General features: G+C 47.7%; 1 protein-coding gene across 4 annotated transcripts in view; it reads right to left on the minus strand.

The window, feature by feature from the left end:
• The window catches only part of LOC142290666 (uncharacterized), a 201,568-nt gene that overhangs the window by 112,220 nt on the left and 65,602 nt on the right, over nt 1-23,746 (minus strand). The window contains exon 2 of one of the 4 annotated variants that reach the window (XR_012750360.1): nt 13,211-13,512. The exons of the other annotated variants lie outside the window; for them this stretch is intronic. The gene's annotated coding sequence lies outside the window, so the exon portion shown is untranslated. The remainder of the gene's footprint in view (nt 1-13,210; nt 13,513-23,746) is intronic. 4 annotated transcript variants of the gene reach the window in all.

A 23,746-nucleotide genomic window follows, 5' to 3' on the forward strand; every position in this document is an offset into this window, starting at 1 on the left:
TACATCGGACATGGATGGGTATTTGGGGACTTTAATAAAGTGGGGAAAGAGGTTGTTGTTTTTTGTCATTTATTACAAACAAAGGATTTTTTGGATGTGTGTTTTTATTTTCTTTAACTAACAGGTTAATTATGGAAGGTATCTTGGTGAGACACCTGCCATGATTAACCTAGGACTTAGTGGCAGCTATCGGCTGCTGCCATTAACTCCTTATTACCTCGATTGCCACCGCACCAGGGCAATTCGGGATGAGCCAGGTACAGTCCCGGGACAGTCGCATCTCATGGATGCGGCTATTCCGGGCGGCTGCAGGCTGATATTTTTAGGGTGGGGGGGCTCCCCATAACGTGGAGCTCCCCATCCTGAGAATACCAGCCTTCAGCCGTGTGGCTTTACTTTGGCTGGTATCAAAAATTGGGGGGACCGCACGCCGTTTTTTTTTTATTAATTATTTATTTATTTTACTTCATGATATAGACCCGCCCACCGGCGGCTGTGATTGGTTGCAGTGAGACAGCTGTCACTCAGCGTGGTGACGTGTCTGACTGCAACCAATCATAGGCGCCGGTGGGCGGGAAAAGCAGTGAATACGAGATTGAATAATGGGCGGCCGGCATGTTTAAATCAGGAAAAACCGCCGGAGCAGTTTGACAGCCGTGCAGCGCCACGCAGGTGATCGGTGAGTGGGTGAGTGTCACTGACTCATTCACTCACTCTCACCCACTCACCGATCACCTGCGTGGCGCTGCACGGCTGTGACACTCTTCAAGCGGCTTTTCCTGATTTAAAAATGCTGGCCGTCCATTATTCAATCTCATATTCACTGCTTTCCCAGCCCACCGGCGCCTATGATTGGATTCAGTCAGACATGCCACCACGATGAGTGACAGCTGTCTCACTGCAACCAATCCCAGCCGCCGTGGGCGGGGCTATATCTTGCAGTAAAATAAATAAATAATTAATTATAAAAAAATGACGTGCGGTCCCCCCCAATTTTTATACTAGCCAGGGTAAAGCCACACGGCTGAAGGCTGGTATTCTCAGGATGGGGAGCTCCACGTTATGGGGAGCCCCCCAGCCTAAAAATGTCAGCCAGCAGCCGCCCGGAATTGCCGCATCCATTATATGCGACAGTCCCAGGACTCTACCCGGCTCATCCCGAATTGCCCTGGTGCAGTGGCAATCGAGGTAATAAGGGGTTAATCATGGCAGGCGTCTAAAAGACACCCCCAATGATTAACCTGTAAGTGAAAGTAAATAAACACATACACCCGAAAAAATAGTTTATTTGGAATAAAAGACAAAAAAAAAAACAACCTCTTTAACCATTTTAATAAAAATCCCCAAATACACCTCCAGGTCCGACGTAATCCACAGAGGTCCCGCGACGCTCTAAGCTCTGCTTCATGAAGCTGATAGGAGCGGCAGTAGAACACCGCCGCTCCCGGGAGCTCCACGCAGCAACTGAAGGGAGTCGCGCTGTGAGCGGGGACATCACTGAGGTAATGCCTGCGTGTGCGGTAGTGCCTGCATGTGCGGTGATGCTGGGGGCTGTAGTGCCGGTGTTTGTGCGGAGAGAGAGAAGAGAAGAGAATAGAAGACAATGAGAAGAGAATGAGAATGCTTCAGGCTATGTTTTGTACGGCAAAAAGTATCCTTCCAGCCGCATACTACTGCAAATGTGAAAACTAGATCCGTCACCCATTGAAAAACATTGAAGCTAGTGCTGCAATGTACAGGATCCGGTGAGCTGCAGTTTTAGGTCGGAGGCAAAAACGCTACATGTTGCGTTTTTGAAACATGGTAAAAAACTGCAACTCACAGGATCCAGACACTGCAGCATGAAAGCGGATGCAAACGCATGTTGCCGCTAGTCCATTGACATTGCATTGAGCAGACAACGGATCCGGCAACATGCAGTTTGCGTTTTTCTGCCGACCGGCAGAATACCACTGATGTGAAGCTAGCCTAATATGAGTTTGCTTTCCAGCAGCTTCTGTTTCCTGGTCAGGTGTTTCCGGTTTTGACCACTCCCAGTCCCTATATATATCTATATATAGAGGGTACCCACTTATTTTCATTCACTTTGAAGCTTGGCCAGGAGGTGTAAGGAGCTGGAGAATCCCTCTCTGCTACTTGCCGTGCTGGCTGCAGCATTATTGCTACTGCAGCAGTTGGTGGTGTGCTTGTTGTACGGTGTGGAGGTTTCCCAGTTGTATGTTTATGTGACGCCCTGGGCAAGCTAGGGGTCACAGGTAATGACACCACCACACCCTACACCCCGGATAGGTACACTAAAGCTAAACCTTAAATCCTTGTTGCCTTCCTCCAGGGGCTGATGTCCGCACCAGGGGGTGGGCCAGGCGGTTGGCTCCGCCCACCGAGGAGTTCACAGTCCTGGAGGCGGGAAAACCAGGCAGATGAGTGTGGTGAGAGTTGAGTTTGAGAGGGAGGTGGTAGAGGAGCAAGTGAGAGGAGTTGAAGTGAAGGTGAAAGTGACAGTTTGGAAAGCCTGAAGTTGGTCCGGGTGTGTGCCCCGGACTGAGACAGCAAGGTTAGCAGACGACGGTGACCGTCTGCAGTGGAGGCTGATCGGAGTTGCCGTAAGGACCGCGGACGGGTGGTGGCCCGGCGGTACCGGATTGGTACACAAGGAGAAGCCAGCACCATTGGCAGGGGCCTTTCGGACCCCGGCAAGGCTAGGAGTCGCCGTGAATTTGCCAAATCCGTCAGTGAAGGGGACCTCCTGGGTCTCCAAACAACTAAGTCCCGATTGAAGGCAGCAGTCCAACCCTATGCGAGAGACACCGCCACCGCCAAGGCACCAGTTTCTCAGGGCCAGCGCCTGCGGGCAAAGAGGGGCTCCTCCGGCCCATATCCAAGTCGGGGAGCGGGTTACCGGTGGGAATCCATCGCTACCAACAGTGAACTTAGGTGCAGGAAAAGTGACAGTCACCGTTAACTACCGGGGAAAAGCAACAGCAGCCGTCCGTGGGAACCGTCTTTCCAGCCGTGTGTTTTACCGAGAACTGTGTCATCGTCTCAGGCTGAGTGAGTACCACCGTGCCGTGAGGCACAGCGGTGCCCCCGCGTCCCTGCACCTGACCAAGCCCTGCACCGGCCCTGCCATCCCTCATCCTAGATCTCCTCGCTGGGCCCCGGGACAACCACCCCCTACCCACGGAGGGGAGAAATAACAACAAAGCTGCTCCCTGTCACCGCTCCCGGGATCCCTATACAGAGCAGCGGTGGTGTCCACACAATCACCACCACCGTGGGTGGCGTCACGGACAATAAATCCCCAAAACCAATCCCCTTTTCACTCACGGGCGAGGAGCGCCGCTCGAGTCCCCGGGATCCGGCCCATCGCTCGAGCCACCGAGCAGCAGAGGCCGCAGCAGCAGCGGCAGCCGGACCCGAGCAGTGGGAGAGTGCAGCGTCCCCTCCTCCACCCGCGACAACTTGGCGTCACGAACAGGATCTTACCGCTCTGCCGTTGGGTAGAGGTGCGCCTTGTTAACGCCGGAGGTATCCGGCCGAAAAATTTCAGAAGCCGCCATCTTTGGCGCGAAAAGTTCCCGCTCGAGCGTCTTCTCGAGTAGTGGAGGCGCGAAGGCCAAAACCCCGCCCCGATAGAGGAGGGGCCGGAAAGAGGCTAGGGGGGACGAAATGGCGACTGGTCGCATGTAGCCGCGGCTATAAAAGCGGGGACGCCAGGACTCTGCAGCCATCTTGTTCCTGGGAGAAGCCGCCAGCAACATGTGGATGCCATCCCGAAGCACCGTAGCCCCCGCGCCTGTAACCGCGGCGTGGGTGGAAATCCAGACCGCGCAGCTCTACCAGAGGCTGCAGGTCAAAATGCAGCTCCTCATGGAGGAGTGGGAGACCGACATGGCGGAGGTTATAGCGGCCGTGCGGAGACGCGAGGAGAAAGCTGAGGAAGGGAGGGTGAGTGACCCATGCCCCGATGCCCTTGAAGGGCCGGTCATCGCGGCTGCGGGACCCGGTCTAAACCCTCTCACCCTGCTACCTCCCTCGCCACCCGTCCCGGAAGCCATGACCCCGCCACTAGGCCCGCTACCACCGCAACCGGTAGCGATACCCAGCATGCCCACCCCGGCGGGCCGACCTGTAGCCGGAGCCCGTAGCTGACCGGAGGTGCTGCCGTGGAAAGCCCCGAAGTCAGAACCGGAGGCGTTCCCCAAGAAACCCCCCGAGCCGGAGCCGACAGTCCGCTCCGTGCCGAAGGCCCAGCAGAGGAAAGCCCCTGTGCCCATCCCCCACACCTTGACTGAGGTTGCGCCGGGTTATCGCTGCAAGGTGGCGTCCAAGGCCAAGTCACCGCGGGACCTGCCGCCCAGATCAACAGTAGTGGGCAGTGTCCGAGAGGTCTCGCGGGGCCCGACCCGTGCGCCGGAGCTCGCAGCAGCGCCATACTGGGACAGGGAGCCAGTACCGCTGGGTCTGGAAATCGAGGAGAGAGAAAGAAGGAAGGCGGAGATAGTGGCCCGTACGATACGGGAGAAGGAGAGCCTGAGACAGGCAACTTTTCGTGTCCGGGGCCCGCTGTATGAGGGGCAGGTGAGGCGGTTTGATGTCCGCCGGGGCTATGGATTCATTTATGAACCAGGCCTGGAGGCCGAAGTGTTTATAGCCCGGCGGGATGTGAATGCTCACCTGCCAGAAGAGCACCCAGGCCGCAACCTGATGCCAGGGGACCTTGTACAGTACACCCGGCACTGCGGGGAGAGGGGGTGGTTTGCGCTGGATGCCAAGTTAAGGGGCAGCCAGGAGGCCCGTGTGAGCGCCGCGCCCCCTCCCTCAGGTGATGTCGAGGACTCAGAGTAAGGGCAGCGGAGTACCGTTGCACCGTCCTCGTTGGGACCACCTGTGTGTTGCAAGCCTTGTTTTAAAGTTTAAAAGTTATGAGAAAATGAAAATGATCACCGAAGTCTCATCTGATTGTCAGCAACCGTGATTGAACCGGCCGTTGCCGGCACCGTTGTCCCCGTGGGGACCATCCACAGTTTATGCATAGGTAACTCTCTATGAACAGGCCCGAGAACTTGCAGGGCAACCACAAACGTTAAGTGGCATGTAAATAAAAATGTTTTGTTGCAGCTAACCGTTACCGCCTCTGGAGAGGCAGGTTGGTGGGAGGGCCCGCAGTGGAGCAGGCTGGGGCCCAGCCACCACCGGAACCGGTGGCTACCCTCTGGAGGGGAAGGACAGATCCCGCTCGGGTGACTTGGTTCAGGACTGGGGTCATGGGGTGCTGCCTGTTTCTTAGGGGCAGCATCAGGGCCAGGTTACTTGGGTGGGAGAGAGCGGCAGCAGCAACCGTTTGAAATGTTACCTTAACGTTTAAGCAAAGTGCCTCCCGTTGTGGGATGATGTTCTTCTACTTGTATGTGTTACCGTTTTTTATCTTTTTTCAGAAAAATAAAATCGGAGTTGGACGGGCAGCCTGCGGACGGTCTGCATTTTGCTAAGGGGGAATGTGACGCCCTGGGCAAGCCAGGGGTCACAGGTAATGACACCACCACACCCTACACCCCGGATAGGTACACCAAAGCTAAACCTTAAATCCTTGTTGCCTTCCTCCAGGGGCTGAAGTCCACACCAGGGGGTGGGCCAGGCGGTTGGCTCCGCCCACCGAGGAGTTCACAGTCCTGGAGGCGGGAAAACCAGGCAGATGAGTGTGGTGAGAGTTGAGTTTGAGAGGGAGGTGGTAGAGGAGCAAGTGAGAGGAGTTGAAGTGAAGGTGAAAGTGACAGTTTGGAAAGCCTGAAGTTGGTCCGGGTGTGTGCCCCGGACTGAGACAGCAAGGTTAGCAGACGGCGGTGACCGTCTGCAGTGGAGGCTGATCGGAGTTGCCGTAAGGACCGCGGCCGGGTGGTGGCTCGGCGGTACCGGACCGGTACACAAGGAGAAGCCAGCACCATTGGCAGGGGCCTTTCGGACCCCGGCAAGGCTAGGAGTCGCCGTGAATTTACCAAATCCGTCAGTGAAGGGGACCTCCTGGGTCTCCAAACAACTAAGTCCCGATTGAAGGCAACAGTCCAACCCTATGCGAGAGACACCGCCACCGCCAAGGCACCAGTTTCTCAGGGCCAGCGCCTGCGGGCAAAGAGGGGCTCCTCCGGCCCATATCCAAGTCGGGGAGCGGGTTACCGGTGGGAATCCATCGCTACCAACAGTGAACTTAGGTGCAGGAAAAGTGACAGTCACCGTTAACTACCGGGGAAAAGCAACAGCAGCTGTCCGTGGGAACCGTCTTTCCAGCCGTGTGTTTTACCGAGAACTGTGTCATCGTCTCAGGCTGAGTGAGTACCACCGTGCCGTGAGGCACAGCGGTGCCCCCGCGTCCCTGAATCTGACCAAGCCCTGCACCGGCCCTGCCATCCCTCATCCTAGACCTCCTCGCTGGGCCCCGGGACAACCACCCCCTACCCACGGAGGGGAGAACTAACAACTTTGCTGCTCCCTGTCACCGCTCCCGGGATCCCCATACAGAGCAGCGGTGGTGTCCACACAATCACCACAACCGTGGGTGGCGTCACGGACAATAAATCCGCAAAACCGATCCCCTTTTCACTCACGGGCGAGGAGCGCCGCTCGAGTCCCCGGGATCCGGCCCATCGCTTGAGCCACCGAGCAGCAGAGGCCGCAGCATCAGCGGCAGCTGGACCCGAGCAGTGGGAGAGCACAGCGTCCCCTCCTCCGCCCGCGACATTTACTCGCCCCACCCTTTAATGTTGTTTTCTCCTGTGAATGTTTAGTCACTTCTTTGTGTGTGGCTGTTGGGTGTACGAGTTTTTGGTTTTTCTCCTGTTCGTGTTAGTTGTGGGGTTTGTGTTTACAGTCTCAGCTGATTTCTCGGGTGGAGGTGAGGGAGAGGAGTTACATCAGGGCTTAAAGAGGAGTTGGGGTGGCTGGTGACTCAGACCTCACTACCATCAAGTGTACCTCTAAGCTGAGGGTCAGTTCAGGGTCGCAGTCTAAGGGTCAGCTTAGGTGTCCCGTCCTGTCTTTTGGTTCCTGTGACAGGTAGTGCATTTTATAGGAATTCTTTATTTTCCATCACTTTTATGATTGTGTCATGCACCCCAATGCCTGTTCAGTGTAGTTAACAGTGCAGGTTCCTTTTATATACCAGTGTTTCGTTAAACACCCAGTGGATGTCAAAGGACTGTCTTTACAGAATTTGTAGAATAAATAGTCACTATCAGATCTGTGACATGACCCACCAATTAGCTGTTTGCAGGTCCCACAATGTAGAGAGGCGAGACACTACAGCTCTGCACACTTTACGTTGTCAGGTATTGCAGCTTAGCTTCCATTCACTTCAATAGGAGATGAGTTGCAGTACCAGAGAATGACCACTACACAGTGTATGGAGCTCTGGTATACTGGCCCTGTACATCGTATCCATAGCCGTTCCTGCAAACAGCTGTTATGTTTGGGTCTTGTATGTCCGACTCTCGCAGATCTGATTTTGGTGACCTATCTGAAGGCTAAAGCGGGCTTTACACGCTAAGTTATCGTTAATGTTTTATCGTCTGGGTCACATTGTTTGTGATGCACATCCAGCGTCATTAATGAGATTGTAGCGTGTAACAGTTATGTGCGACCTAAAACGATCGCAAAAGCAGCCAAAATCGTTTGCCGCGGAGAGGTCGTCCTAAAACACAAAATAGTTTACCTCTCATTAGCGATGTTGTTCCTCGTTCCTACAGCAGCACACATCGCTATGTGTGATACCGCAGGAGCGAGGAACATCTCCTTACCTGCCTCCACCGGCTATGCGGAAGCAAGGAGGTAGGCTGGATGTTTACGCCCCTCCGCTTCTATTGGCCGCCTGCCGTGTGATGTCGCTGTGACGCCGAACGACCCGCCCCCTTAGGAAGGAGGCGGATCGACGGCCAGAGCAACGTTGTAGGGCAGGTAAGTGCGTGTGACGGGGGTAAGCGAGGTTGTGCGACACGGGCAGCGATATGCCCGTGTCGCTAAACCGACGGGGGCGGGTACCATCGCTTGTGATCTCGGTAGCGAGATCGCAGCGTGTAAAGCCCACTTAAAAGCCGCTTTACACGCAACGACATCGCTAACGAGATGTCGTTGGGGTCACGGAATTCGTGACGCACATCCGGCCTCGTTAACGATGTCGTTGCATGTGACACGTACGAGTGACTGCTAACGATCAAAAATACTCACCTTATCGTTGATAGTTGACACATCGTTCAAATCCCAAATATCGTTGCTGGTGCTGGATGCATGTTGTTCGTCGTTCCTGAGCCAGCACACATCGCTACGTGTGACAACGCAGGAACGACGAACAACACCGTACCTGCGACCTACGGCAACGAGGTGGGCGTGACTTTCCTGCGGCTGCTCTCCGCCCCCCGCTTCAATTGGACCCCTGCCATGTGACGTCGCTGTGACGCCGCACGAACCGCCCTCTTAGAAAAGAGGTTGTTCGTCGCCCACTGCGACGTCGTGGGTACTAGTGATATTGTGCGCCACGGGCAGCGATTTACCCGTGACGCACAAACGACGGGGGCGGGTGCGAACGCTAGCAACATCGCTAGCGATGTCGCAGCGTGTAAAGTAGCCTTAAGTCATCAATATCTAAATCTTAGAAAGCCACTATAATAGCTGTGAGATGGATGTTTGACCTTCCATACACATGCATGCTTGGCTACAATGCATGTGCATGTGTTTTCAATAAGAGAGTGGAATAAGCCGCTGCCAGAGGAGAATCTCCGAAAACAAGGGAACAGGCAAGTTAAATTTAGGAAGCTCTATCCTGACTCCCAATCAAGGGCAAGGCAGGAAACCTCAGTAAACATAATGGATAGTCAATAGTACCAAGTTTAGTAGAGTTTAATTATTTGGCAAGGGCGCTATCAGGCTACGTTCCCATGATGAATGCTTGGTGATATTTTGAAGATGCAAAACTCTTGTAGCATTTCTGCCCAATTATGTAAGTTAGGTTACTTTTTTCATTTTTTCTTTGGGTGCGCTCTTTTTTACATGCATTTTTTATCATGATTTTGTCTCTTTGATATGTCATGTTTTATATAAAGCTGCTTTGTGTTTGATGCTTCTTAGTAATGCAAGTCTATGAGAAAAATGTGCACATAAAACAGTGTAAGGCTATACTCACACTTTTTTTATTTTTTTCTTTAGTTAAAACCTACTCTCTTAGGCTATTTTCACACTTGCGTTGATTTGCATCCGTCAGGTCCGTCGTTGCGACGCAATGACGGATCCGTGGTTTTTTAGATGTCAACTGACGCAACGGATATGTTTTTAACAGGGTTCCATTCACAGGAATCATGTGAAAAAACTGATCTGTCGCCTCCATTACATCCGCTGTGCGTCCGTTTTTTTGACGGATCTGTCGTGATCCGTTTGTGTTTGGGACATCCCAGTGAGTGTGCCAAACATGCTGGGCATGCTCAGTAGAGCATTACGGAATCCAGCACTGGATTCCGTCATGTGACCGATTAAGAGCGGAATCCAGCACCACAGACATACATTATACATTATAGCTTGTGACGTATGGCGACAGAATCCTGCAGAGTGCGTTTTTTGGCCACTCCAAAAAACGTTACATGAGGCGTTGCTCCGGCCTGATGGTCAGTCACTTAATGACTGATCTGTCACGTGGCAGATGCAACGCAGGGCCATCAGTTACAATCCGTCGCTAATAGAAGTCTATGGGGAAATAACGGATTTCTGCAAAATATTTTGCCGGTTACCGTAATGCCTCAAGGCGACATATTGCGACGGATGCAAAACAACGGAAGTGTGAAAGTAGCCTTAGTAGTAAAAAATCTGCTTCTAAAAAGCAGGTTTAGTTGTGTTAGTGTTGCATTTTTGCTGTGTTTTTTTTACTGCATTATTGGTGTGAAAAATTGCTGCAAAAACGCTGCAAAAATTGACACGCTGCTTTTGTTAAAAATGCAGCAGTTTTCCAAATCAGTCAGGGAAAAAAAAGCATTTGTCTGTGCATGAGATTTCAGAAATCTCATAGCATTTGCTGGCACTGTGAAAAACAGCTTTTCATTTGCATAAAACTCATTAAAAAATGCCTTAATTGCAAGAGAAGTTGACATGTGGATTTAAAACACTCACCACAGGTCAGTTTATGCACAGTGGGCAGGAGGTTTCTATAAAACCCAATTACTTTGCTGGAACTGTAAGGCTGCTTTCACACATCCGGCTTGAGCTCTGCGGCTCAATCCGGCTGTGCAAGCTATGCAACGGATGCGGTGAAAACACCGCATCCTTTGCATAAGTTTTTTCCATGCGGCCCGTCCGGTTTTTGCCGCTTGCGGCATGCTACTGAGCATGCGCAGTGGCAAAAACCGCATGCGGCGGCCGGATGCGGTTTTTGCCGCATCGCGCCGCATCCGGCCGCCATAGGTATGCATTGAAAAATGCACCGCATCGGCCGAATGCGGCGCACTGCGGTTTTGTTTGCCGCACGAAAAAACGTGCCAGGCAACGTTCCATCCGGCCGCCGCATCGGCTAAATCTGCACAATGTGGCACTAATTAAAGTCTATGCAGAAAAAACGCAACCGGCAGCATAAAAAACTGGTTGCGATTTTCCTGCAAAGTGCCGTATTGTGCCGCAGAGCAAAAACCGGAGGTGTGAAAGTAGCCTAAGACGCTGAATTTTTGACGCAGTGAAAATAGGCAGCATCAAAAATCCACCAAAATTCATTGTGGACACCCAGCCACAGAGGGAGCTTATGTGCCACAAGTGCTGGGAGAGGGGTAGACATGACATTTTAGCTTGACAAGGCTATTTAGATACAGGACAACTCAACAAACTGAATGTTTGGGACTACACAATAGTAAATTTCTGTAAATTGAATATTTATGTATGTATGTGTGTCTGTGAATATACCGTATTTTTCGTTTTATAAGATGCACTGGATTATAAGACGCACTCCAAATTCAGAGCAAGAAAAAGTGAAAAAAAAAATGGGGTTTGTCTTGTAATCTGGTGGGGTCTTACCGGAGGGGACAGTAGCGGTGGTAGAGGAAGGCTGTCCTAGTGCAGCAGCGGAGGCTGGGTCTACGGCGGAGGCTGGGGCTGCGGCAAAAGCTGGGGCTGCGTCGGAGACTGGGGCTCAAGCTGCGGTGGAGGCTGGTGCTGCCGTGCTGGGGCAGCTGTGCTTGGGCTCGGGCGGCGAAGGCTGGGGCTCTGGCTGCGGTGAAAGCTGGTGCTCCAGGGCGGCGGCTGCTGCTGCGGACGGTGAGAGCTTCAAAGAAATGTTCCCCGGAGTCAGTGCAGATTGAGCTCTAGGTTCAATGGCAAGCCGAGATCTTTTCTGCGCAAGTACCACCTCCTGGGTGCAATTTTCCTGAAGTCCAGTGGAGGGAGATCAATGGGCCAGAGGCGGTGGCTTCACAGATGAGAGCTTGAGCCGAGAGCTCCAACTGCGCACACGCCGACTCCGGGCGGGCATTATTTGAAGTCCTCACCGCCCGATCCGCTGCGCCAGTAAAGCCACCAGAGACCCCACACAGCAGCCACAGGACCAACCGCCGGATACTACGCGCAGATCCCGCATAGCCACTGCAGCAGCTGGAGACCCCGCACAGCAGCTACTGACACTGCACAGCTGCCCCAGCACCAGCCTCTGCAGACCCTGCACCAGCCCAGCCACCACAGCCGGCGCAGCATTCCCCCGGCCCCTTGCGACCACTCTCCACCACCCCTGTAAGCTACATTCAGATAATAAGATGCACCCCTCACTTTCCTTCCAAATTTTTGGGAGGAAAAGTGCGTCTTATAATCCGAAAAACATGTTATATATACTGTGGGTGAAATAAGTATTGAACATGTCACCAATTTGATATATAAATATAATTCCAAAGGTGCTATTAACATGAATTTCTCGCAAGACGTCGATAGCAAACCATCCAATCCACACAGGCAAAGAAATCAAACCATAGATGTCCATGTATTAAGTTATGTATAACAATGAGAAATGACAGAGAAAAAGTATTGAACATGAAAAAAGAGAGGGGGCAAAAAGCCCTTAAAAGCCATGGCACCAGCTGAAATCTATCAGTAATTAGAAAGCAATCCTGCCAAATAGTGAAAAATAATATCAGTTGGTTCAACTGATGGCCTATAAAAAGGTGTCATTACCAAGGTGCCACATAAAAAACATCTCATGATGGGTAAAACCAGTGAGCTGTCTCAAGACCTTCACAACCTTATTTTTGCAAAACACAATGATAACATTGGTTACAAAAGAATTTCTAAACTGCTGAAGGTTCCAGGGAGCATTGTTGGGGCAATAATCCGGAAGTGGAAAGAACATCATTTCACCATTTCTCATTATTACACATCACTAAATTTATGGACATCTATGGATTGATTTATTTACCTTTGTGGATTGGATGGGTTGTTACCGAATTCTGCTGAGAAATTCATGTCATTAGCACCTTTAGAAATATATTTACTGAGAAAATTGGTGACTTTTTCCAATACTTATTTCACCTGTTGTAAGTATATATACAAATCTCAACTAAAATCAGTGTTTTGTGTAAATAGTAAAGCTTAATGTTCAAGCTGCCGCTGAGCCGAGTCCTCCCACTGTCTCAGGAGAATAAAGAAATAGCACTCTGCTTCTAAATATTCGGCGTACTTGGACAGATGTAGCGTACACTTATCCCCTGCAAATATTGCCACTTCAGTTCTCTCTATTAGAGCTGCCTGTGACTGATCCATGGCTACAACAGAGAACGAACATTACTGCCATAAAGTCTGCTTACATCTACCATTTTCCATGTCATTACAGATATAATCAGGTCACCGTGGACCCTTCTACTTTATTATTGCTACTTGTATGTGATTAGTGGCTATGAGTGTATTATAGTTGGACCTATAGGTCTGTATCACTGGGTAGGATATGAGGTTTTGATATATGAGAATCCACGGAACGATAGCATATATTTGACCATTGTCGGAAAGTCAGGTAGGCTAGGGTTAAATCCTAGCACCACAGGTCCTGATTAGGTGCACCTAGATAGCTATGACTAGAAAAAGGCCATGTGTAAATTGGTCAGTCAGATGGGCGAAGCTGAGCAGAGTGTTATGCTAGCCGGGCAAGCAGAGATGTTTATCAAACCTACTGGGCCACAGCACACAGAAAACCCAGAGGGGTTTGACTACAGACCTGCACCTGATCTTCTCCGGAGCCCTAATGGTGAAGGTGTTACGTTACAGGTATGAATCCGGGTGCGACTCGGGAAGGCTGGTGCTGCGACAGCTGGCCCCAGGGGTACGGGAGCGACAGTCTATGGCAGTAGATTATAGCAGCAGCAGGTGTCGAGATTCCATCCGGGATGGATGGATGGGCAGATGGATGGTACAGCAGCTGCGCCCGGCGTGGATACTTTGGATACTTGCAGAGATGTGTATCGTGTTAGCCGGCCGGCGTTGATGCTAGCAGCAGAGGAACAGCAAGGTAGCACAGCACTGAAATATAAAGAAGTGTCAGCAGCAGCAAACAGCATGATATCAGCAGCAGCGCTAACGGACCAAACAACTAGCAATGAATCTAACTCATTGCCCAGGCACCTCCCATAGGGCTAAGGTGCCTTAAGTACCTGAAGCCTCCCAGCAAACCTGGGAGGTACTTCTGGGTTAAGAGGGCGCTGACCTTTAAGGGGAGTGGCTGTGGGCGCACAATACGGGTAGAGGCTGGATGACTGTAAGGTGTACAGACGCTCCGAGAGGCAGTAGCATGGGATGGGATGGCTGCTGCAGGACGCCTGGATAAATGAGGAAAATGTCTTCTTCTTCTGAATAATATCACCAGCACAGCACCAGTCCAGGGTAGATGGCAGTATTTAAGTACAAAGAGAATACTGATGATCAGCAGCTGGGTGGAAGGTGAGCTCCTGCTGGGTTGTAAAGGGGAATAGATGAACTTTCAACAGGAAAGCTACTTAGTACAATGAATACGAACAGTGAAACGCTGTGACCTTCTATTGCCAGACACCACATGACTGTCTGTCACCCGTGTGACTCCCATGACAGGTCTATTAGTGTGTGGTGAGATGGATCCAACACTGCAGAATATAATGGACACTGCGACACTGATATGAACAGAAACTCTATTCGCTTCTCTGTGCTAAGTTAGCAACGTGGGTCAGATGCAATATAACTGCTCATTTAGTCCTACTCTTCCCCATTACACCCACCACAGAGGCTATAACAATGGCTTTACGATCACTGCGCTGCCATTTCGCCTCTAAGAGAATGGTAAAAGCACAATACACATAATTATACTCTGTGGTCTCCATGTCTTGGAAAAGCCGCGTTAAAGGTCTGTGTGATAAAATGACAGGTGTTACCAGAACCTCGTGCATTAGTGTGCAGTGCATTAACGGAGGAATCGCCTTTTGTAGTGTTCATTTTATGTCGTTGTTGATTACCACACCGCCCTGACAATGTGTGTCCCTGCCGCTCACACATTTATCAAAATAGCAGGAAAATAACTAAAGCATTTTTAACAACTGGATTTTTAACATGTTGTAATTATGGAGCTCCGAGATATTGAGTTATGTACTGTTGGTTTGGTTTCTATTTCTTTTATTTATCAATTCAGCAACTCCTGATGTAGGAGAATAGACCTCTTCAAAATTGGAGAAAATAGCAATCAGAGGTTAAAATTTAGCTTTTAATCTATTATATTAAAATCCTTATAGACTAAAACATTAACCCAAAGTTCTCTGGATTGCTGTCGTTACACAGCCCTCACAGCCCCAGAGAACCTATGACATAACAAACCAATCAAAAAAACACAAAAAAACACAAATCAAAATTGAGTGTGATGGTTAGCACTCCAATAAGGACAGTGGTCCAATATGAGTATCTAAAAAATCATCAAAAACAACTCAATATAATAAACATATAGTGCACGGTAATCCTCAAAGAGGAATTTACTAATTCAATTTTTACAGAGTGAGTTAGGATTGATCTCACCCATTCTTGCAGCTTGGGGTGCAGAAGGCTTCCTCTATATGGGTCCACACAGCGTCAGCTGGCCCTATACTGACCCTAGAAGACCTTCATAACATCTAACACCCCAAAGCTTCTGCTCTTACAAGAACAGACCACATCTAGTCCTCTCTTGTGCCCCTACAATATTCCTGGCCCTCGTCCCGACGCGTTTCATCACTTCCGACTCATCAGGGGACTTCAGTATTGCATTAGAGGTAACAGGTCCTACACCTAGACTCACATAGGAGCTGATGCAGGCACAGAAGAGAGTATATATACATAGCAGAGCCAATCATGAAATGCACTTAATCAGAGACTCACCAATGGTCAGTCTCCTCCCCAGGTGTTCATATTCAGTCATTATTGTCACTTTCCAATATACGACGCCACGCTATATGTATAGAAGCACATGGTGACTCAGTGCAGCGTGCGTTCCACAGTAAAAAACATGTGCATCTGGTGTATACATCACATCCGGAGTCATTCCGGATGCCTTTCAACAACACCAACCAATCAGAATGCGCCATACTGGCGCGCCTCTCAGCCACTAGCATCCATTCACACATTGGTATTAGGGGCGTGTTTATGCTGCCGAGGACGCACTGCGCATGCTCCTCCTGTGGAACGCATATATCCGCGTTCCACACAGAGATCACCGGATGTATAAACCACTTCACATCCGGTTTCCCTCGGCAGCGCGTCACAGGGCATCGCTCCTATACAGGAGCTATCACAATAGGGGCGTGTTTACTGCTGCCTGACGTGTCTCAGAGGGACGCAACTCTCCAGCACTTAGTGCAGCTCCCTGCAAGGAGCATATAAACCGGCGCTCCACATCACGTAGCTAGCATTCAGCGCTGGATGTTATCTCAGTCCATACTCATAAGTTATAATATCGTTAGATCCCCATATATACCGAGCGTAGCAGGTTATGCTGTACAGTTTCTATAACCAAAAATCTCCCCACATAAAAATCACTAATGGGAGATAGTATAGCGTCTATTTGCCCTCATATATATCAAATGGTGCATATACTGTGCATAATCTAAAAAAGGGAACACTTATTTCCCCAACCCTCTCCCCTCCAATGTCATAGCACCGGGGGGGGGGGGGGGGAAATTAGGAAGTCGAAGCATCGCTAATGATGATTGAATGTATCCACTTTCCTATATGCATATCAGTGGACCCATGCTACCAGTTCCAAGAGGCTATAAAAACAATTATGCAAAAAGTCATACAGTGCATATCATGTTCTACTGAATTGGAAAGAATGTTAACATGTGCTCAATTATATGACTGATAATGATGGAAATTAATGGGGGAAGGTGTGCTGTGACATCTATGTGTTACAATTGACTTTCGCTGTACATCATGAATATAGTTCAATCAAAGCTCAAAACACAGCTCTAGCACAAAGATTGAGTTCTAGAAGGGGAGACGGAACGAGCCATCAATCCCAAACCATAGGGTTACAAAATCATTCTTATAGGTTATCTTTGGCAGTTGTCCATCTGGATCTATATGAAACTGGCGAATTGCAAATGTTCATTTAATCCCTGCGGAGATACAGTACCCAGGGTAAAAATCCATTTCGTCTCTCTCTGAAGCACTTTTTGATCCCAATTTCCTCCCCTTTTGGGTCTCGGAATCAAATCAATGCCAACAAATCGTATCGCCGAAGGGTCACCACCATGTTTGGCCCAGACATGTCTGGCCAACGGTTTGTCTCTCTGGTGTTCAATGTCACCTAGGTGATCCCCTATTCGACGTCTGAATTCACGGATAGTTTTTCCCACGTATTCAAGTCCGCAGGAACATGTGGCTTTATAGATCACTCCCTGGGAGCGACAATTGATGAAATGGCGGATTTCAAAGTTTCTGTTGAGGACATTGCTCCTAAAATTTTTTCCAATCTCTATAAAGGGACATGCAATACATTTGGAGCATTTATAGCACCCTTTAATTTCTCTAGAAAGCCAGTTTGTTTCATGGCTCCTTTCAAAATGGCTATGTACTAGCCTATCGCCGAGAGATTTCCCCTTTTTGTATGTGATTAAGGGTCGGCGAGAAAGTGAAGGGCCTACGTCTCTGTCCATCAACAATACAGGCCAGTGTATTGTTGATGGACAGAGACGTAGGCCCTTCACTTTCTCGCCGACCCTTAATCACATACAAAAAGGGGAAATCTCTCGGCGATAGGCTAGTACATAGCCATTTTGAAAGGAGCCATGAAACAAACTGGCTTTCTAGAGAAATTAAAGGGTGCTATAAATGCTCCAAATGTATTGCATGTCCCTTTATAGAGATTGGAAAAAATTTTAGGAGCAATGTCCTCAACAGAAACTTTGAAATCCGCCATTTCATCAATTGTCGCTCCCAGGGAGTGATCTATAAAGCCACATGTTCCTGCGGACTTGAATACGTGGGAAAAACTATCCGTGAATTCAGACGTCGAATAGGGGATCACCTAGGTGACATTGAACACCAGAGAGACAAACCGTTGGCCAGACATGTCTGGGCCAAACATGGTGGTGACCCTTCGGCGATACGATTTGTTGGCATTGATTTGATTCCGAGACCCAAAAGGGGAGGAAATTGGGATCAAAAAGTGCTTCAGAGAGAGACGAAATGGATTTTTACCCTGGGTACTGTATCTCCGCAGGGATTAAATGAACATTTGCAATTCGCCAGTTTCATATAGATCCAGATGGACAACTGCCAAAGATAACCTATAAGAATGATTTTGTAACCCTATGGTTTGGGATTGATGGCTCGTTCCGTCTCCCCTTCTAGAACTCAATCTTTGTGCTAGAGCTGTGTTTTGAGCTTTGATTGAACTATATTCATGATGTACAGCGAAAGTCAATTGTAACACATAGATGTCACAGCACACCTTCCCCCATTAATTTCCATCATTATCAGTCATATAATTGAGCACATGTTAACATTCTTTCCAATTCAGTAGAACATGATATGCACTGTATGACTTTTTGCATAATTGTTTTTATAGCCTCTTGGAACTGGTAGCATGGGTCCACTGATATGCATATAGGAAAGTGGATACATTCAATCATCATTAGCGATGCTTCCACTTCCTAATTTCCCCCCCCCCCCCCCCCCGGTGCTATGACATTGGAGGGGAGAGGGTTGGGGAAATAAGTGTTCCCTTTTTTAGATTATGCACAGTATATGCACCATTTGATATATATGAGGGCAAATAGACGCTATACTATCTCCCATTAGTGATTTTTATGTGGGGAGATTTTTGGTTATAGAAACTGTACAGCATAACCTGCTACGCTCGGTATATATGGGGATCTAACGATATTATAACTTATGAGTATGGACTGAGATAACATCCAGCGCTGAATGCTAGCTACGTGATGTGGAGCGCCGGTTTATATGCTCCTTGCAGGGAGCTGCACTAAGTGCTGGAGAGTTGCGTCCCTCTGAGACACGTCAGGCAGCAGTAAACACGCCCCTATTGTGATAGCTCCTGTATAGGAGCGATGCCCTGTGACGCGCTGCCGAGGGAAACCGGATGTGAAGTGGTTTATACATCCGGTGATCTCTGTGTGGAACGCGGATATATGCGTTCCACAGGAGGAGCATGCGCAGTGCGTCCTCGGCAGCATAAACACGCCCCTAATACCAATGTGTGAATGGATGCTAGTGGCTGAGAGGCGCGCCAGTATGGCGCATTCTGATTGGTTGGTGTTGTTGAAAGGCATCCGGAATGACTCCGGATGTGATGTATACACCAGATGCACATGTTTTTTACTGTGGAACGCACGCTGCACTGAGTCACCATGTGCTTCTATACATATAGCGTGGCGTCGTATATTGGAAAGTGACAATAATGACTGAATATGAACACCTGGGGAGGAGACTGACCATTGGTGAGTCTCTGATTAAGTGCATTTCATGATTGGCTCTGCTATGTATATATACTCTCTTCTGTGCCTGCATCAGCTCCTATGTGAGTCTAGGTGTAGGACCTGTTACCTCTAATGCAATACTGAAGTCCCCTGATGAGTCGGAAGTGATGAAACGCGTCGGGACGAGGGCCAGGAATATTGTAGGGGCACAAGAGAGGACTAGATGTGGTCTGTTCTTGTAAGAGCAGAAGCTTTGGGGTGTTAGATGTTATGAAGGTCTTCTAGGGTCAGTATAGGGCCAGCTGACGCTGTGTGGACCCATATAGAGGAAGCCTTCTGCACCCCAAGCTGCAAGAATGGGTGAGATCAATCCTAACTCACTCTGTAAAAATTGAATTAGTAAATTCCTCTTTGAGGATTACCGTGCACTATATGTTTATTATATTGAGTTGTTTTTGATGATTTTTTAGATACTCATATTGGACCACTGTCCTTATTGGAGTGCTAACCATCACACTCAATTTTGATTTGTGTTTTTTTGTGTTTTTTTGATTGGTTTGTTATGTCATAGGTTCTCTGGGGCTGTGAGGGCTGTGTAACGACAGCAATCCAGAGAACTTTGGGTTTAATGTTTTAGTCTATAAGGATTTTAATATAATAGATTAAAAGCTAAATTTTAACCTCTGATTGCTATTTTCTCCTATTTCTTTTATTTAAAATAATTAGCACAGGTGATTGTCAGGGGGTCAGATTTGTTCTCATGGACCGTTGTCCTCAAAAATAGCTGCACACTCGAAAACGGTGCAGTGACAGATACACTGAATAGCGGCACACAGCTTGGTAGTCAGAGGGAATCAGTCACCAGGTATTTGCCACCTAATCTGAGAGCCGCATAATGTAGAGACAGAGACCCTGATTCCAGCAGTGTCACTTACTGTCCTGCTGGCTGTAGTTTTGATAAAGTCACGGTTTTATCAGCATGAAATTATCATTAGAGGAAAAGTAAACCTGCTGCCATGTAGTCCTCCATATTCATGAGCTCTGTATAAGCCCTGAATGGCAGCTTTCTGCCTATGCAGAGTGTACACAGAAAGCTGCCAATCAGTGGTGTGGGTGGGGTTATACAGAACTCAGCATTTAGAGAACTTGTAGATCTGCAGCAGATAAAATAGAGATGTTATAAAAAAAAAACCAACATGCAGTCCAGTAAGTGATGCATCACAATTTACTAATATCTGGGGATAGCTCTCCTTTAAACAATAAATAATGATACAAGGCCTAGCAGTTACTCTTCAGGGTTGAGGCACAGAGCTTGGTAGTTACAATTTAGGACTGAGGCACACAACATAATGGTTACATCTCAGGATTGAGGCACAGAGCTTGGTAGTAACAGCTGAGGACTGAGGCACACAGATTAGTGGTTACATTTCATGTGTCATGCTGACGACTATGATGTGACTGGATAGGGACCCCTAAGCAGACCCTCAGACTAGGTAGTACCCATACCTGACCCTCAACCCAGAGGTACACTTGATGGTAGTGAGGTCTGGGCCTCCAGCATGTCCCTATCTCCTGTCCAAGTTTCTGATGTAACTCCCTCCACACCCACCACCCAAGAGTCGGGCCGGGACAGTAGTCACAAAACTCTACCGACAAACAACACAGACAGAGGAGACAAAAAAACAAACACCGGGGGGACTACACAAAAGTGTATAGGTAAGGGGAAAGTAACTAAACAACAGCGTATATCCACACCAAATAACTGTAGATGACAGCAGTAGCAGCAGCAAACACCTCCTTCCTGCTAAAGACCAAGCTCCAGAATGAATTCTGAATAACCGGCACCCTCTGCTGGGAGCAGATGGTATTTATCTAGGTTGGGAGTGGTTATCAGCAGAAACACCTGAGCAGGGGTATTGAGTTTGCTGCTAGCAAGGAAACTGACATTAACCACATGCATGCCAAAAGGAAAAAACAAATTTAATGTGTAGAATCTCAGATGGTAATAAGATGGAAATAAGAGACTCTGAGCCTATCAAAGGGAGACGCACAGATTAATAGTTACATCTCAGGATTGAGACAAACAGCTTAATAGTTACATCTCAGGATTGAGACACACAGCTTAATAGTTACATCTCAGGATTGAGACACAGCTTAATAGTTACATCTCAGGATTGAGACACACAGCTTAATAGTTACATCTCAGGATTGAGACACAGCTTAATAGTTACATCTCAGGATTGAGACACACAGCTTAATGGTTTCTTTTCAGGATTGAGGCACAGAGCTTGGTAGGTACAGTTGAGGATTGAGACACACAGCTTAATGGTTTCTTTTCAGGATTGAGGCACAGAGCTTGGTAGGTACAGTTGAGGATTGAGACACACAGCTTAATGGTTACTTTTCAGGATTGAGGCACAGAGTTTGGTAGCCACAATTCAGGATTGAGACACAGCTTAAATAGTTACATCTCAGGATTGAGACATAGATCTTGGTAAAAAAAAGAAAAAAGTTCAGCTCACCAAGTTGCTGTTCACCGCTGTTTGTCTGGACCCAGCGCAGGGAAGGCTTGGCTGCCGATTGCACGATAAAGAGAAAAAGAAGTCCAGCGCAGTCCTCAGAGTGTAGATTTAAAACCATCGATGTTTCTTCATATAAATCCAATAAAATTATAGTATACATACATGTTCATGACAAAGACTATGTGTCGAAACGCGTAGTTCGATGGGATCTATGTAAACCTGTAACCTCCTTTACTTCTTTGCTGACCGCTATGTATACTATAATTTTATTGGATTTATATGAAGAAACGTCGATGGTTTTAAATCTACACTCTGAGGACTGCGCTGGACTTCTTTTTCTCTTTATAGATCTTGGTAGTTACAGTTCAGTAATGTCTCAGGCTGTAGTATTACGATCTTAGGAGGCTGTTAGGCAGGTAGCTGGCTCTGTAATCAGCTGTAGGTTATATGTAGCTTTGAAAAAGAATCTGCCTAGGAGTTATATACTTGTAAACATATCTCACTGTAGTTACACAATCATCTGATCAATATGGAACCACTCTATTTTGTCAAGCAGAAAGCGATGGCTTGTATTTGTTTCCCTACTCATTCCCTTTATATAAGCTTTCTCCACACATTGAACTCAATAATGTGTCATGCTCATAAAAGCAACCTGTCACAATCTCACAAGTAAAGGTATGTATAGAATCAGCCTGATAGCACCAGTACAGCACTGGCTTTAGGTTATATGGGAAACTCCTGGTGGTTGGTCCTCTAACTATGGCCTTGTTGGAATACAACCCCTGGCAAAAATGATGGACTCACCTGGCTCTGAGGATGTTCATTCAGTTGTTTACTTTTGTTTAAAAAAAGCAGAACACAGACGGCACAAAACTAAAGTCATCTCAAATGACAACTTTCTGGCTTTAAGAAACACTAAAGAATTCATGAAAACATAATGTGCAGCCAGTAACGGTTACTTTTCAAAACCAAACGGGGAAAAATTATGGAATCACTCAATTCTGAGGTAAAAATTATGGAATCATGAAAAACAAACAAACAAAAGAACACTCCAATACATCACTAGTATTTTGTTGCACCACCTCTGGCTTTTATAACAGCTTGCAGTCTCTGAGGCATGGACTTAATGAGTGACAAACAGTACTCTTCATCAATCTGGCTCCAGCTTTCTCTGATTGCTGTTGCCAGATCAGCTTGGCATGTTGGAGCCTTGTCATGGACCATTTTCTTCAACTTCCACCAAAGATTTTCAATTGGATTGAGATCCGGACTATTTGCAGGCCATGACATTGACCTTATGTGTCTTCTTTCAAGGAATGTTTTCACAGTTTTTGCTCTATGGCAGGATGCATTATCATCTTGATAAATGATTTCATCATCCCCAAACATCCTTTCAATTGATGGGATAAGAAAAGTGTCCAAAATTTCAATGTAAACTTGGGCATTTATTGAAGATGTAATGACAGCCATCTCCCCTGTGCCTTTACCTGACATGCAGCCCCATATCATCAATGACTGTGGAAATGTACATGTTCTCTTCAGGCAGTCATCTTTATAAATCTCATTGGAACAACACCAAACAAAAGTTCCAGCATCATCACCTTTCCCAATGCAGATTCGTGATTCATCACTGAATATGACTTTCATCTAGTTATTCACAGTCCACGATTGCTTTTCCTTAGCCCATTGTAAATTTGTTTTTTTCTGTTTAGGTGTTAATGATGGCTTTTGTTTAGCTTTTCTGTATGTAAATCCTATTTCCTTTAGGTGGTTTATTACAGTTCGGTCACAGACATTGACTCCAGTTTCCTCCCATTCGTATGTCATTTGTTTTGGAGACATATTGCTTTAAGTTTCCTGTCTTGACACTTTAATGTCTTCCTTGGTCTACCAGTATGTTTGCCTTTAACAACCTTCCCATGTTGTTTGTATTTGGTCCAGATTTTAGACACAGCTGACTGTGAACAACCAACAACTTTTACAACATTGCGTGATTATTTACCCTCTTTTAAGAGTTTGATAATCCTCTCCTTTGTTTCAATTGACATCTCTCGTGTTGGAACCATGATTCATGTCAGTCCACTTGGTGCAACAGCTCTCCAAGGTGTGATCACTCCTTTTTAGATGCAGACTAGCGAGCAGATCTTTTTTAATGCAGGCGTTAGTTTTGGGAATGAAAATTTACAGGGTGATGCCATTATTTTTACGTTAGAATTGAGTGATTCCATAATTTTTTCCGCCTGTTTGGTTTTGAAAAGTAACCGTTACTGGCTAGCACATTATGTTTTCATGAATTTTTTTTAG

The sequence above is a fragment of the Anomaloglossus baeobatrachus genome, chromosome 2 (genome assembly GCF_048569485.1).
Source record: "Anomaloglossus baeobatrachus isolate aAnoBae1 chromosome 2, aAnoBae1.hap1, whole genome shotgun sequence".
NCBI lineage: Eukaryota > Metazoa > Chordata > Amphibia > Anura > Aromobatidae > Anomaloglossus > Anomaloglossus baeobatrachus.